The sequence below is a fragment of the Camelus bactrianus genome, chromosome 26 (assembly GCF_048773025.1).
Source record: "Camelus bactrianus isolate YW-2024 breed Bactrian camel chromosome 26, ASM4877302v1, whole genome shotgun sequence".
NCBI lineage: Eukaryota > Metazoa > Chordata > Mammalia > Artiodactyla > Camelidae > Camelus > Camelus bactrianus.
The window spans coordinates 16012888-16028777 of NC_133564.1; the positions used below are offsets into that span (position 1 = coordinate 16012888).

Genomic DNA, 15890 nt, shown 5'->3' on the forward strand with positions numbered 1-15890 from the left:
TTGATTAGTGTTTGCATTTACTCAGAAGCTATGGTACTGTTGATAAAAGGGATATGCTTTTGATATCTGTATAGTCAGGTTTGAAAAGCGTTTAGAGCTATGTGGGCAGCAGCACCAAAGACTAGACCAGCTACGTAAATAATGTATATTTCAAACATCTGTCATATACCGATTCAGTTGAAAAATGATGGCTTAGGTAACCCATACACACTGTTAAAATCTCCATTTATCTTTCTCCTTAAATCCATGATGGCCCCTCCAGGCCAACTTTTCTCTTTTTGAAGATAAAAGAGAAACATTTGGCAGGTGCCTGTGGGCGTTAAAGGTAGCAGGACCTGTGCCTGGCCGTCTTCTTCTGAGGGTCATTCCAGGGGAGGGACCTTCTAGCTTTTTAATTAACACCCCCACCTCCCCCTGACTGCAAATTCCTGTCTAGCTGATTTCCCTAAGAGAGCTACTAGACCATTTGTTGCTTTCGGCATATCCCACTCTTGCTTTGAAATCATTTATTTCGTTATTAGATGAAATGAAGGCCCCTATAGCAATTGAGGTGCAGCGAATATTTGTCTTTTTTTTTGGCTGCCGGGCATCTGAACCCTTTTCCCCTATCTGTGTAATTCCGCACTGTTATGGATTGAATGTGCCCCCTGAAAGATGTGTTCAAGTCCTAACTCCTGGTAGCCCTGAATATGACCTTATTTGGAAATAGGGTCTCTGCAGATGGAATTAAGTTAAGGTGTGGTCATACACGCATCGGGTGTGTCCTGAATCATATGACTAATGTCCTTGTAAGAAAAGGAAAAGAGACGCAGACACGGGGAGAAGTCCCTGTGAAGGTGGGGCATGGATCTGAGAGATGGGTCCACAAGCCAAGGCAGTACAGAGATTGCTGGCCACCACCAGAATCCAGAAGAAAGGCATGGAATGGGTTCTGCCCAGAACCTCCCGATGGAAACAGTCCTGCTTCTGACTCTTGGCTTCCAGAGCAGTGAGAGAATACATTTCTCTTGTTTTAAGCCACCCAGTTTGCGGTACTTTGTTTCAGCAGTCCTTGGAAACCAGTACACCTACCTTATGGATGCTGAGGGGAGGCAGGACCTCATTTGTCCATGTAGATGCCGACCTTGCCGTGGAATGGCTGTCCGGCTGCGTGCATCTTGGACATGGGCGCGTGAGCTGGGTTTCATCAGTCACATCCTCCCTTCCAGACCCTGCATCTGGTGCTTGCAGGACAGAGTAGGGCCCTGCAAGGGTAGTGGGGGCTGTGAGCCAGATTCCTTGGGTGGCGCTGGTGTGGTAGCAAGATGGCATTCCGCAGGCAGTGTCCCGTGTGTGGCAGTGCTGGCGGTGCCAGCTGCAGGGTTTGTGCTTGACGCGGCTGCCGAGGAGCCCTCGCCGAAGAGGCTCAGGCTGCAGAGTTGCCAGCCTGGGTCTGCTGGCCTCCCTGCCATCCTCAGTTCCTAATACTTTCCAGTTACTTCCTTTCCTGAGAGGCCATGTAGCACAGGGCTTTAGAGCAGAGATGCAGTCCAGAGGGCTTCATAATCCAGTCTTTCCAGTACTCACCAGGTAAACTTGGACACATTACCTATCTCCTTAGGGCCTCAGTTTCCTTACCTGCAAAATGGGAATAAGAATGGTATGTACCCACAAGGTTCTGGGTGAATTATGTGAGTTAATGTATGTGAAGCACTGTGTTGATTTCTGTCGCATATGAACAAAGCACCCCAAAGGAAGCAAACAGAATGACTCTCAAAGGGATCTCAAGAGTTTTCATTTCAAAGTATGATGTTAAGAAGAAATTGCATATAAGCTACACAAAGACATACAGTTGCACCCACCCATACTGCCTTTCTTTTGTAAAAGCTGGGAGCCCTTGTTTCTCCCTCCCTAGTAACACCCCAGTTCCCTCTCCCTCGCACCCAGATACCACTTAGTGTTTAAAACTCAGCTCAAGTATTGGTTCTCGAGGAAGCCTCTGTGGCCTGATGGCACGTTGATTGAGCTGCTGCTTATCTGTGCTCCCGTGGCATCCTCGAACACATCGTCATCATCTTCCTGTCTCTTCCTTCCTTCAACTGTAAGCTCTTTGCAAACTTGGCTCTTGTCTCACTTGGTTTTGTTCTAGCAAAGGCTGGGTGTGAAGGAGGCGAGCAGTAGGAGTTTAAATGTACAGCTCTGGGGACCCGTTGTCTTGCTAACATTCCTGATAGTTTCAGTGAAATCTCTGACCTCTGTATTTCTCTTCTTTAACTGCTTTCATAGTTAGTACCCTGGGGTTTGGTGATAAGAGGCCTGATCGCTGACCCCGACCCATTCCCCTGGGCCAAAGGAATAAACTGGGGCATTTCAGGTATCCACCAGGTTGGACACGTATAAGCTTCTGTCTTGGGATTTTAAAAATTCCATCAGAGATCTTGGGTGAAATGATAAAACAAGAGAGCTTTTTGGAATCCACCAAACTTCTAAGATAAGACATGACTTTAGATTAGGTGCTGGAGTTTATAATTATAGCAGGGTTTCCCGTGAACCTAATAAACTCATTTGAATTTTCATTTTGATTTGTTTTAAAATAGTTGAAAGGAGTATTTGGTTTTTTTCCCTCCATGCGTGCTAACTGGTTATTTATAATGAAGACATTGGACAGCTGTTGATAAACTTAAAAAAAAAAAGTGTTGTTGTTGTTTTTTAAAGTCTGTTTAGCCAGGGACTGGACATGCTCAGAAGAGCTGAACAGTGGGGATGGTCATGGTGTCAGGTGGATTTTTCCTTATTTGCAGTAGTGGCTTCTTCTGTTCACAAACTGCCTGCATATAGTTGAAGAGCTTCGTGATTTGGGGCTTTGAAGTCAGACAAGACATCTGTCCTGGCACCCACATGCTGGCTGTGTAATCTTGGCAATGTGTATGATCAATCTATTCTGTTTCTCATCTGCAAAATGAGGACAAAAGAGTAACTTATAGTTGCTGTGTGGATTAAATGAGCAAATGCATTTAAAAATAATTAGTGTAGCGCCTGACACACAGTGAGAACTTAGGACGTTTTCGCTGTGGTGTTATTAGTTCTTTGAGGACACAGCTCTGCAAGAGTGACTCATCCCTGAACATTTTACAACTGAGGATGGAGACCAAGGGTGACAGACAGCAGGCACTTTGTCCAGGGTTGGGTAGAGTTAAAAATGGCTTTAAATCTGATTTTTATACTTTGGTACTCAGTTAATCCCAAATCAAATATTCCATTACTTACTGATTTGGGTATGTGATCTTCTAAGAAATCCACAGAATTATTCATTTCCCTATGTGGGCCCGCTTGTCCTTGGGTTTCCATCTTAGGAAGAATGGTAGAGAATCATTGTGTGTTCACTATTCCCTTGAGATATAAATCCAGGAGAACTTGGCTTCACCTAAAGTCAGGGATATGGTGCCCCGTATAATCAGAGATACTTGTTTTGACTTTTCAGTTGAAGGTAAAGAAAAAAGGCCTCTTCCGAGCTGATGGGTGAGCCGTGTGTTTGCACGTGTTTACGTGAGCAGAAACAGTGTGAGAAAGGGAGCTGCGAGGCTGAGGGTCCCTCTTTCACGGTCTTTTCTGAACGTGCAGCCCAGTGGCTTCTCTCCTCCAAACCACATGCCTGTTCCTCCTTCAGTGAGTTTTAGGAAGTAGTGATGGTCCCGTGGAATCTCGAGTCAGCCTGCCCCCCTGGGTTGGGGAAAGGGGGGCTACAGTTTGGGAGCTGCTTTTCACATGTGTTAATATTTCGGCAGCTTTCCTTAGAGCAGATGGTTTGGCAGCAGGACTTGGGGCTCTGGGATGACAGCCAGAGCCAGGGGAGGAGGAAGGGTTTCCCCTCCTCCGAAGCTTTCAAAGCTGCCACCTCACTTTAGAGGTAGACGTGCAAACCGTGGCCGGCCAGGATTTGGGAACTCAGAGCTTCCCACTTTTTTGGGGGGGTCCTCTTCATTTTCAACACTTCTCCCCACCCCACTTCTCCTTTCCTTAAAGTCCGGGGGAAAATAACCTCAAGAAGAACCACAAGTACACTCAGTAGCTTGCCTTATATGGGTACGGCCGACTGATTGAACTTCAAAAGCCTTCTCTAATTATAGCTCCACAGGATGACAGAAAGCCTTGGCTTTTGTTGGTGAAAGCATCGTTTTTGGAGATCTTGTTTTCCCATATGTTGTACTCTGCTTGGTGTGGGCGGTTTAAACATGTGGAGAATTTCAAAGCACATTTGTTTGGGAGGCCAAAGGCGTAATACGTGATGGTTTACCATCCGGATCCGAAGGGCCAGGAATGAAGGTTTCCACTGTCAAGATGCAGCCGGAGGTGCGAGAGTACGTTCTCTGTCATGATGTCATTAGGTTGGGGTTGACGGTGAGGGCTGATGATGGGTGTGGCCAACACTGCGTACAGTGCTGTGTAGACAGGCCCCAGGAGGTGTCTGTTCAGCCTGGTGGTGGGAGGCCCGAGGTCAGAGGGTCTGGGCATGCGAATAGACTTCCTATCAAGTTGACAGGGTGCGCTCCTGAGATGTCCACACAGAGAGAAGCCTTTCCCCCAAGGAAGGGAACCATTGTTCATTGAGCAGGTACTTGGTACCAGCCAGCAGAGAGAATGACCTCATGTGGTCCTCCGAACAACCCAGGGAGGCAGCCACTGATGAATATTTTAAGCATCACAGATGACAAAACTGAGATTTTACACACACACACACACACTCAGGCACACACACACACTCAGGCACACACACACACACACACACACTCAGGCACACACACACACAGGCACACACACACACACACACACACTCAGGCACACACACACACGCTTTAACTCTTCTATGTACTCTGCTATTAATCTACATGCTAATTGATAGTAAAATTAGCTTCCAGTTTTTAAGTAAATGTTAAATGTTTTCTTTTACTACCCCATGGGTTCATCATGCACTTGCTGTGGGAGAGGAGGAAAGATTTTAGAGTCCCTGCCTATTCTAATGAGTCTGACAAATCCAAGTATTTGTGGATGTTATTTGAAAAGACCCCACTCTGCCGGCGGAAGTTCTCAGAGCTATCTTGCCTTGCCCAAGTTTCCTAAAATCTGGCAGGGCATTGCTGGGTGTTGAGGGCTATGGCTGCAGTATTTCTCTGCTGCCTTTTCTTACTCTTCCTCTTCTTAGCACGTTAGAGGGGGTTTATCATCCACCCTTCGTGAGTTCCTCCGCCATCTTAACGGGCCCGGTGTTATCGGGAACTGTCCGTCAGGCAGTGAGCATCCCTGATTCTCGCAGGAGATGAAGTCGCTGGGATGACACAATTCCTAGGTCTTAACTTGTCTGGCACAAAAAGCAAAACCTCAAATGGAAAGAAGTCCCCCCACGTAAACATAATTTCCATTCATTTGTAATCCATTTTCTTCTGCTGACTCATTCTCTCTTGTCCCCTTCTTTGCCTTTTCTGTTATGAAAAACTGCTGAAGAAACGTGAGGTTTCGTGCAGTCTAACTTTAGCCATCTGCTGTCATAAGAGTTTACACTGAACGTTATTCTGAGCAACCTAGTCGGCGAGGATCCAAATAATGGAATAATTAGACAGTATGCACCACAGTAATTTAAAATGACGCTATCAGGGATCAAAAAGGAGGAGTTATATAGGTCTGGATGATATAAGATAGGATTAAGTCCAAGGTAATCAAGAAATTGATAAACCTGAAATTTTGGTGAATATGATTTTAAAAAAATCGATGGCTAAAATTGGGTAAACGAATTATCTTTTATAGTGAGTGAGTTAACTGGTTTAGAGTACGTCCGATGTATTTTATAAAATCTTCGATTTGGGGGAGAAAGAAAGAAAGAACTCTCCTTGTGGTTTCCCCATAGTGGGATCACTGAGACAATCCTTTATAGTTTCTCCTAGGTTTTTAGTGGTCCAGGAGGATGAGTGCAGTAACCCATGGCAACAGAATGGATGTGAATCATATGAAAGTGTGATCTCCATTTAGTACTTTTGCTAGTGGGAGGACTTGCAGAATTTAGCAACTGCATATATCCTTGGATGATGTAACATTTAAAGTAATATAAATACAAATACAGGAGCAAACTTTCTTTTTCAGAACATTTAAGAACGATCCTAAAGCTTTATGATATACAGTATTTAAAAAAAAAACCCAAAATTGCTTTTAGACACTACGTAATAGTTAAAAATTTTATCTCTTGTTAACCCACCCCCCATTTTTTGACTCGTTAACTAGCGAACACTTAAATTCTCCATATACTAGACTTTAAAATACCAAATGAATACAACACAATGTTGTTAGCTCTTAAACAAACAAATACAGTTTATAGTTTCTCTGTAGTGTTAACTTTAGAATCCAGGCACCAGAAGAGACGAACTCACAGAATGAGAAAGGTCAGATTTACCTGTATTCGATTACCAAAGATTAGAATTTCTTCATATTTGCATGTCTGTCATTCTAAGGTCTTGTTGCCAGGAAGGCAGTCTGGGAGAGATTTGCTTAGTAAACCACTTCTTTGAAGAAAAGGGTTTTAACACTGCAGTAAATTAAATGTATGGAAATTGCATTCACCTGAGCTGGAATTTTCAAAAGTTCACTGTGCCTTGCTGCTTCGGGAAGTTGACTCCTCAGGTTCAAGTGGAGATAACTAACTCTATGGACTCATTCTTAGTCATGCATTTTTTTAACCTTTTTTTTTCATTGTGGTAATATACCCATAACATAAAATTTACCATCTTAAGCATTTTTACATACAGTTCAGTGGCATGAAGCATGTTCACCTTGTTGTGCAACCAACATCACCACCATCTGTCTCCAGAGCTCTTTTCATCTGCAGAACTGAAACTCTGTGCCCTCTGATCACTAACTCCCTCCCCCTCCTCGCCCAGGCCCTGGCAACCACCATTCTCTTTTCTGTCTCTGTGGGTCTGACCACTCTAGGTACCTCACGTAAGCAGAATCATACTGTATTTGTCCTTCTGGGACTGGATTATTTCATTTAGCATAATGCCCTCAAGGTTCATCCATGTTGCAGCAGGTGTCAGAAATCCCTTCCTTTTAAAGGCTGACTAATATTCCGTTGCACGGATGGACTACATTTTGTCATCTGTTGATGGACACTTGGGTTGCTGCCACCTTTTTGTGAATTGTGAATAATGCTGCCATGAATATCAGTGTGTGCAATCGGTGTGTGTTTCCAACTCCCTGTTTTCAGCAAAAGCGAGTAGAGGTCATGATCTAGAAGGATCTTAAATTCCAAACTGTGGAGTTGTAATTTCATTCTGGAGATAATGAGTCTCAGAATTATTTCAAACAGGGGTATAAGCTGCTGCAATTTGTGTTAGAGAGAGACCATCCCGGCTCAGGGGGTGATATGAATTGAGGGACCTAGAGGAAGACATTGATAGGGGAGTGGATACAGGGATGCTTCTAAGGGTAACAGGGCCAGAAGACTGAGGAATCTCAAGCTGATGGGGTCTGTCTCCTCCCCGGAGCTATGAGAGGTGGAGGAGGCGATGGGCACGGCGGTGCAGGGTGAGAAGAGCTACATTGGTACCAGAAGACGGATGTGCTAGATAGACTGGCGAGCAGCTTGAAGAGCCCAGCTGAGGCTGAATACCATGAATTTGGGGTGGCATTTAGTTTCCAATTTAATTTGATTTGATTGAGTGATTTTCATAACTAGAGCTCTTTAATCTGAGTGCAGAACTGGAAAAACCAGGCTTTTGGAGTTTTCTAGTATTGGCACTTTGCCAAGCAGAAGGATCAAGAGAAAGAAAGACGTTACTACAAGATATTGAGTATAGTTCCCTGTGCTATACAGAAGAAATTTGTTTTTTTATCCATTTTACATGTAGCAGTTAGTATTTGCAAATCTTGTAGTAACCTACTATGAAAAAGAATATGAAAGCAAATATATAGTATGTATATACATGACCAAAAACATTATGCTGGACACCAGAGATGAACACATTGTAACTGATGAAACTTCAATTAAAAAAAAAAGTAATAAGGAAGTTGGTCCTTTTCTCCCTGTGGCATCACCTTCCAGTCAAGCTGGAGCTGGACATCTCAGCTGGAGATGTGGTCTTGATGGTGGACGGGAAGGTGGTCTGTGGATTCTGCTGAGTCTTCCAGATGGTTCTCTGATGATGGCATTCTAAAAATACTCAAAAGGTGAACCCCAATTAGGCAGAAACACAATAAGCAAGAATCTGAATCTTGTTCTCAAACGAAGTCATCCCGAACTCCCTTTTGAAGTTGTTTTAAGAGTAATTCAGACTCGAGTATGGTGTCATTAAGAACTTTTTTCTTAGGAACCATCAGGGTTCTTTTCTATCTCTGCTCGAGAAAAATTGATCATCTAATTAGGCCTTTGTCGGATGGAACTTGCTACGTATACAATGTTCCACACTAGACAGTGTCATAAATATAAGTAGGACTAGAATAGCACTAATTTGGGATAATTAGGAGGAAAACTTGTCTAAATAAGTGAAAGATTTAAATGTTATAGAATGTTTAATGACGTAGTCACACTTCCATGTCCTTAGGCTATCTAACGAATGGATAAATTATTTATAATTAGTGTATCAATTTTTGCTGGAGATGCTCCTTTAGTATTTGAAAACAGGTTATTTTTTCCTTCTTCAGAGCTTGAGATGGTCCCTGAAACCTTATGTATGCCACTTATTGGTACTCACTAAAGGCGCCCCTAAACCTAACCCTTTTCCGTAACTCCCAAACTCCAAATTAGTAGATTTCAAATTAAAACGAAATTTTGTTTGATGGGAGGATAAGGTCATTCTGCATCCTTGAAGGCATCTTGGGCCTTCTGCTTTTTTTTTTTTTTTAAAAAAGAAATACGTATTTCTATCATCTGCATGAGAACAGATTTTTTAAAAATCCATAAATAATACATAGACATACATAATATATACATTTTCAAATTCAATTACTCAAGATAAGTTTAAAAGTTAAAATTAAAAAATCCAAGATAAAAGTAGATAAATAATTAAAGTTAAAAGTGAGTAAGACCTTCAAAATGATACGTAAATAAACATCCCAGAAGAAATAAATAATCAACATGGTTTTCCCCAAAGAATATTTTAGAATTCGTGATGCTAATGTTCCTCACTTACTGAGGGCCTGTTGGATGCCAGTCGTAGTCCCAGTCATAGTCTTCTATTTAATACAACCCATCCTGTGAGGTTGGCACTGTGGTTCCATCAGTTTACTGATGAAGAATCTGAGGTTGAACGTTGCACGCTCGTAAGCGTCAGAGCTAAGATTCAAATCCAGATGTAAGTTTTCTTAGTGAAAACCCTTAGCACGTCGTCCTCCAGGTTACAGTTAGAATAAAGCAAGTGGTGTTTTTTTTTTGTTTTTTTTTTAACCAGATCTGTAAGAGAATAAGGAGACGGACACTGGGCACCGAGTCAAATATCGGCAGACTGTTAACAGAAAGGGGGAAGGTGGCGGTGCAGTGTGAGGGTCCGGACAGCACATCCGGATGAGTATTATTCATTGACCGTGATCTTTTATTCTAGCCGGTTACCAATTCTTTGCACACTTGGACTTTTCAGTTGGTTTCCTGGATGTAGAGTTGACATCAGGTAGTGACTCCAGGCCCGGTTTGGGAGCAGGCTGCTGGAGCCTGGATGCAGGCACTTCACGTGACCAGCTGTGTGGTGTGGCCTCTCTGTGTCCCCATGTGTAAAGTGGGACAGTGACAGCGCCTACTCATTGACTAGTTCTGAGGATTCAATGCCTTAATACATGTAAAACTTTAAGAGTAGTGCCTGGCACATAATTTTTGCTCAGTAATAGTTAACAGTTAATAATAAATGGATGGTCTGAGTACAGCAATCAGTAGCTTTGGGTCTCAAAAAAGGGGTCATTTATTTTAGAACTCTGCCCTCCCGTTTAGAGGCAGGAAAGGCTTCACTGCCAGTTATTAGAACCCCCCGACCCATCAGGAACAGTTTAACATAGCGTGGCTAAAATTGGGTGGCCTTGTGGGATGGGTGTGGTGCTTTTCCCAGGGCACGCGTTACTGATCTGGAAGTAGCAATTAGGACTTAACTGTCACAAGGTTGTCAGCTGATGTTTTTTGATAGGAGGCAGAAGTGTGCGTGTGTGCGGGTGCGACATCCTAATTATTGCCCTGTTTTGCCCTTTCTGGGACTTACCCAGGGCTCTGTCTCTGCGAGGAGCTGCCGTCAATCCATTCTTACTTCTCCCTTCAGAGATACCCTCCTTCCTCACCGCAGGTAAGTGAGCAGACCCCTCAGCCAGGCACAGGCTCCCCCACAAGGTGCTCAGAGTCTCACTCGCCTCTGTGTCCCTCCTTGCTGTTGACGGCTGTCCTGCAGAGGCTGCACGGGGCTGGCACGGGGGTCACAGTGCTCCACAGAGAGGCTGCCTTGAAGGGCTGTTCCCAGTTGAGTTGAGGCCCTAGGGATCCGCAGTGTGTTATTTCAGTGCTTCCGTTTTACATTGTCTGCTCACCAGCTCTGAGGCAGCTTCTTAATCACAGATGAGTTTTTCAGTTCAGGGCATCTGTCATAAGTGCAGTTGTCTCTTCCCTGCGTTAGGAAGGGGGGCGGCTCTGACTGTGGGACGCCTGGTGTCTGGGATGGCCTGGTCTTGATGGCTGCATCTTCCCAGAGTTGTCCACGAGATGCTCGTAGCCCCAGTTGCTGCCCTTTTTTTGCAGCAGAGAAGCTTCTTGGGATGAAAAACAACAGCGATGACAAGACACATCTCAGGCTGCTTCGGGGCCCGAAGGAGATTGGATTTTGCCGTTTTAAGATTCTTCGGAAATTTGTAATTCAGGTGGAGAAGACTACTGTGGAGAGTGACAGGGGAGAGCCCTAGTGTTCAGAGAGTTGTTAGAGAGCTCAGTTTTATGGGTGATCAGGACGGAGGTCTAGAGTAAACTGGTGATTTTGCTAACGCACAGACTTTAACCACGAGTCAGGTCCACATGCGGGTGGGCCACAGACCCGGTGAGTGGGCGGAGCCTGTCACCAGCCTCCAGTCCAGTGGGGCTCTGTGCTTCTGTTCCCAAAGTTTCTGAGACAAGAGGGAATTAAAAGCTTGGTCTCTTTTGGGCAATGGTCCTGAAAAAACCCCAGCCACTACTTTTGGTGAAGGATTGAGAGGGAAATGAAGATATCTGGAGAAAAAGAAGCTTTGTATAAAATGTGAAATACAACATTTGGTGGTGGTTTGGATCTATGATGTAACTTAAGGCCAGAAACAGTAACTCCTGTGACTGCCTCGAGAATGTACTCAGATGAATATAGATTTTTCTTTTTTTAAAAATTGAAGTACAGTCACTTTACAATGTGGTGTCAATTTCTAGTGTACAGCATAGTTTCAGTCATACATGTACATACGTATATTCCTTTTCATATCCTTTTTCATTATAGGTTACTACAAGATATTGAATGTAGTTCCCTGTGCTATACAGTAGAAACTTGTTATTTATCTGTTTTATATATAGTATTTAGTATCTGGAAATCCCAAACTGCCAGTTTATCCCTTCCCACCCTCTTTGCCCCCTGCAGATGAATATATTTTAATCACTGTCTTAAGTTTCATATATACAGCCTTCCAAGAGATTAAAAGGTAACTTAAATGTTTTAGTTACTTGGAAAATGACATGGAGTATATTTGAAAATGTAGAGATTTGCTGAAGTCTTGGGACCCATCCATTACTAGTGATCAGTTTCTTTTGTACAACATATAGGGTAAGACCAAAAGAATATAGGGTTGTATTCTGTATATCAAGTAACTAGCTATGATTAAGTCAAATACTTTATGCTATTTTTTGATTCTGTAGTGACCTTTGCCTCCCTTCGAAAAATCCAGCACATATTTAGATACAAATATTTTAGGAATTCAAGGCAAAGAATGCCCTTGGTCTGGTGGGTTTAGAAGAAGTATGTATTCTGTCCTTATGCTACATTGCGTGTAAGTAGGTTGGATCATTACCTATCTGAATGTAACTCTGAGATATAATTTCTATCAATAACCAGCTGAGAGTTGGGGATATTTCTGGTCTACTAAGTGAGACTGAGAGTGATGGAATCTCTGGTATAGTCACACCGTGTTCTTCTGAGCCTTTTGGAAGCATTAAAACCAAATGAACAAAGAGACTCTTGCTAATGGATTCATAGCTCTCACTTTACCCCCGCATGTACCCCCAAATAAGACCGTTTAGCAGCACTGGATGGTGGAGGGCTGAGGCATTGGTGAGCCCGTAGGTAGTGAACTATACAAGAGCCATCTTGTTTGCATTATGTTCACAGGTTATTTTTGTACATCTATTACAACTAATTATCATAGCTACATAATTTTTGTTTTTAAGAAGGAAATTGGCTCCATAAGGAATATATTGTAGCAGATGCTAATAAAGATCTTCTAGAGAATTAAAAGGAAAACTTACTCAGCAAACTAGGGCTTGGGTTTAATTTGCTGAGATGGTCACATGAGGAGGAGGTTTGGGGTGGGCGTGTCGGTGAGTTCCAGTTTGGATATGTTGTGTTTGAGGTACTTCTGCAGATAGACAGGTAGAGGTATTTATTTGATAGGCACTTTTTTTCCCTTATGTTTTAACCTGAAAATCGGCCTACATATCGCACTAGTATTGTTATGTACAGTTTTAATTCCCCATAGAGATCTTGAGCCCACAGATTTGCCTTATTTTACTCAAGGGATCGTGTCCATCTTGAATAATCTAGGTACCATTTTTGACCCTTGTAAGAAGTGTGACTGGTATGGCTGGTCGTCTTGAAACAACTTAAATTTGGCTCTAAAAAGGGGGACCCAGCTTCCTCCAGCAACAGTGTTTCCCCAGCTGCCTGTCAGAACTGTAGGAGATGTGGGTGTTACTGCAGCTTTAGAGCTAAAGAAATGTCCCACATGAGGGCTCTTCCTCTGAACAATATTTATAGCCTTTTGCAGAGCACTCCTTCAAAAATACCTTGTGTTTACAAAGCATTTATTCTAAAGAGCTTGCTTGTATTTTTCCATATATCCTTAGAACATGTGTGTAAAGTTGGCAAGAGGCGGATTCACGTTCTTAATGACAATGAAACAAATATAAATATGACAGTGCCTTCTGAATGCTTTCTTGGTTAATGTTTATATTATCCTAATATTGACCTTTTTAGTGGACATCAGTATAAAGGTTTCTCCTTAAGCTCCTGGAAAATTTCAGAAGCAGAATATCTGGTTCGCATCTAACATGTATTTGAATTTGTGGACAGAAATAGCATACCTTTCCCCAACGTATTTTAAATGATAGTGATTAATTTTAAATTTGATCCTGTAGATTTAGCAAAAGACATACTTGGGAATGGCTTTTCTTAAGCATGTTTGATCTTACTGAAATTAAGGTGATCACATAAAAATCTATTAAAAAAAAACAGGGGATATGTGGGTATCACTAACGATTTTTGTTTTGAACACGATAGTTAAAATTGTAGAATCTTCTGTTTGGAAAAGTGTTTGTTATTTATACTCCACTTCACTCTCCCTCCCCCCCAAATTTGAAATATCTTAGGGAATTATTTAATATAGTATGATTTAAAAATTAAATAAATGGAAAAATGGACAATGGGAGAATAAAAGTAGGAAAGTAAACTGAAGGTAAGGTGTCTTAAGAATTCACAAAAAGAGGATAGAGCAACAAGAAATTCAAACCTGATTCCAGCCTAAAGATTAAATATAAATACGGTATTTAATTGAACAATCACTGCCCCTCTCTCCTTAGTGCCCTGCCCTGCTCCATTCTCTTAAATCAGGAACAGACTTATTGGGCACTTTGCTCTAAGTGTATCATTATCTTTTATTTTCATAAGGCCTATGTTTTATTTCTGTCTCCTTTACTGACTTATCTGGTTATACAGCAGTTGGTGACAGAGTTAATTAAACCAACTATTCTGATTCTTTTATTCAACAATTCCTTAATTTAGTGCAGGATTTCAAGTCTCTTGGTCTCCACAGACCTCTTTTTTTTTTTTTACAACGAATACTTTGGTAATGCTTCTTTTTCTACCCAGAGATATAATCTCACCTACATGCATAATTTCAAAGAATCAATTTGTTCCCTAATTGTAGAATAAGTGGGAAATAAGAAAAATGTAATTTATAATAAAATACTGTTTTGTTAATTATAAACATTTTAATACCTAAATTTTGGGGAGGGCCTCAGCGGAAGTTATCGTGAGGTCAGCAGATGCCTGCACCTGTCGGGGGGAACCCCCCCCCAGCAGTGCAGAGACAGGTGGAGCCAGCTGTGTCACACACGTGGCTCAAACCACAATCTCCGTTGCCTTCATGAACACAGTTTTCTGAACTGAAGAACAGCTCATGGCAACGTTTCAAACAAAGCAAAGTTTGTTCCACGTCCAGTTATAATCCTGGAAAATTCAGCGTTTACTAACGCTGGGTGAAACAGTTTCGTCTTCATGTGTAAAATGGAGTTCTAAGTGCAAATAATGACAAATAAATATTTCACCCAATGGTGTCCAGTAGGGCACTGGGAAGTAGACACAGGAACACACACTCTGCGGGTCTGCCCTGCGCACTGCAGAACCCCAGCCTCCCGGGAACCTCAGCCACGGAACTCAGTGACATTCTGTCAAGTGTGGTGGCCTGTAAGGCTGTGAAATCAAAGTGTTAAAAATATAAAAATATCCATCACCTCCAAAAGTTTCCTCCTACACTTTTCATTTATTATCATTAGTGTGTGTGTGTGTGTGTGTGTGATAAGAACACTTAACACAGAATCTACCCTGTTGGCAGGTGCTAAGTGTGCAGTACAGTGTGGTTAACTGCGGGTATCATGCTCTTTCACGGTGCACACTTACCTCCAAAGTCGTCAAGTTGCACACGTTAAATGTATGCAGCCTTTTGTACGTCAGTCATACATCAGTAAAGTGATCTAAAATACATTTTGAGAAATTGAGAGTAGCATCTAATAGCTGACAGTAGTTTGATGTTTTAACAGCATCCAGGAACATCATTAGAAAACCATCTCACTGAGTTCAGGTATCGTGTGAACCGCACATAGTAGGTCCTCATTGTGACACCTCGTTTTAAGGTTAGTTTCTATAGCCTCAAAGGCTTCAAAATCTGGAAACCATTTATTTTATTGGTTGATGATTAGTTTAGCTCTGATACTGAATAAATTGTTGGCATTGACTACTGATGGAGGATTAGAGGTGAATTTTGAAAAAACAGCATTTTTGGCTTTATTTTGGGAAGAAGTTACAAAAAAAAAAATCCCAAGGTTGCTGACTTGATTTAAAATCTTCTCCAGTACCACTAGCATACCTTTTGTGAGACTGGTTTCCCTACCATGAATGTTATTAAAACAAAACACAGAAGCATTTTAGAGATGCATTCTCTCTCTCAAGTAGCGCTGTCATTCACCAGTTTAGATGCGTAAATTAACAGGCAAGAAGCAAGCTCATTTATCACGTTAAAAACTTTATTGGTATACTCCATTTGTTCAGGGTGCGTGCGTGTAGCCATTTAATATAGACAATACTATTTCTTCCATAAATTTTATTTCATTGCAATTATGAAAATACAAAGAATTACAAGTGTAATAGCGTTTCTCTAAATTAATTGTCTGTGAACACACTTTCAGTGAACAATGTGCAGTATCTGTAAGTCTTTTTTCCCCTTTGTTTTACTTGTTCTGATTATATTTACTGACATGTAATTTTATGTCTGCATAAAATGATAAACATTTAGGAAAAAAGTGAAAAAATAATGAGCTTGCTTTTTTGTCTTTCACTTCATTTTCCCCCAGGAATTCATTTTTATTATATTTTGCTGAAGTGTTTTTCACCACAGTT

General features: G+C 41.9%; 1 protein-coding gene across 11 annotated transcripts in view; it reads left to right on the top strand.

Moving 5' to 3' along the window:
- The window catches only part of STOX2 (storkhead box 2), a 175489-nt gene that overhangs the window by 87581 nt on the left and 72018 nt on the right, over positions 1 to 15890 (top strand). Inside the window, exon 1 of one of the 11 annotated variants that reach the window (XM_045515500.2) lies at positions 9402 to 10283. The exons of the other annotated variants lie outside the window; for them this stretch is intronic. The gene's annotated coding sequence lies outside the window, so the exon portion shown is untranslated. Of the gene's footprint in view, positions 1 to 9401; positions 10284 to 15890 lie in introns of those variants that run through there. 11 annotated transcript variants of the gene reach the window in all.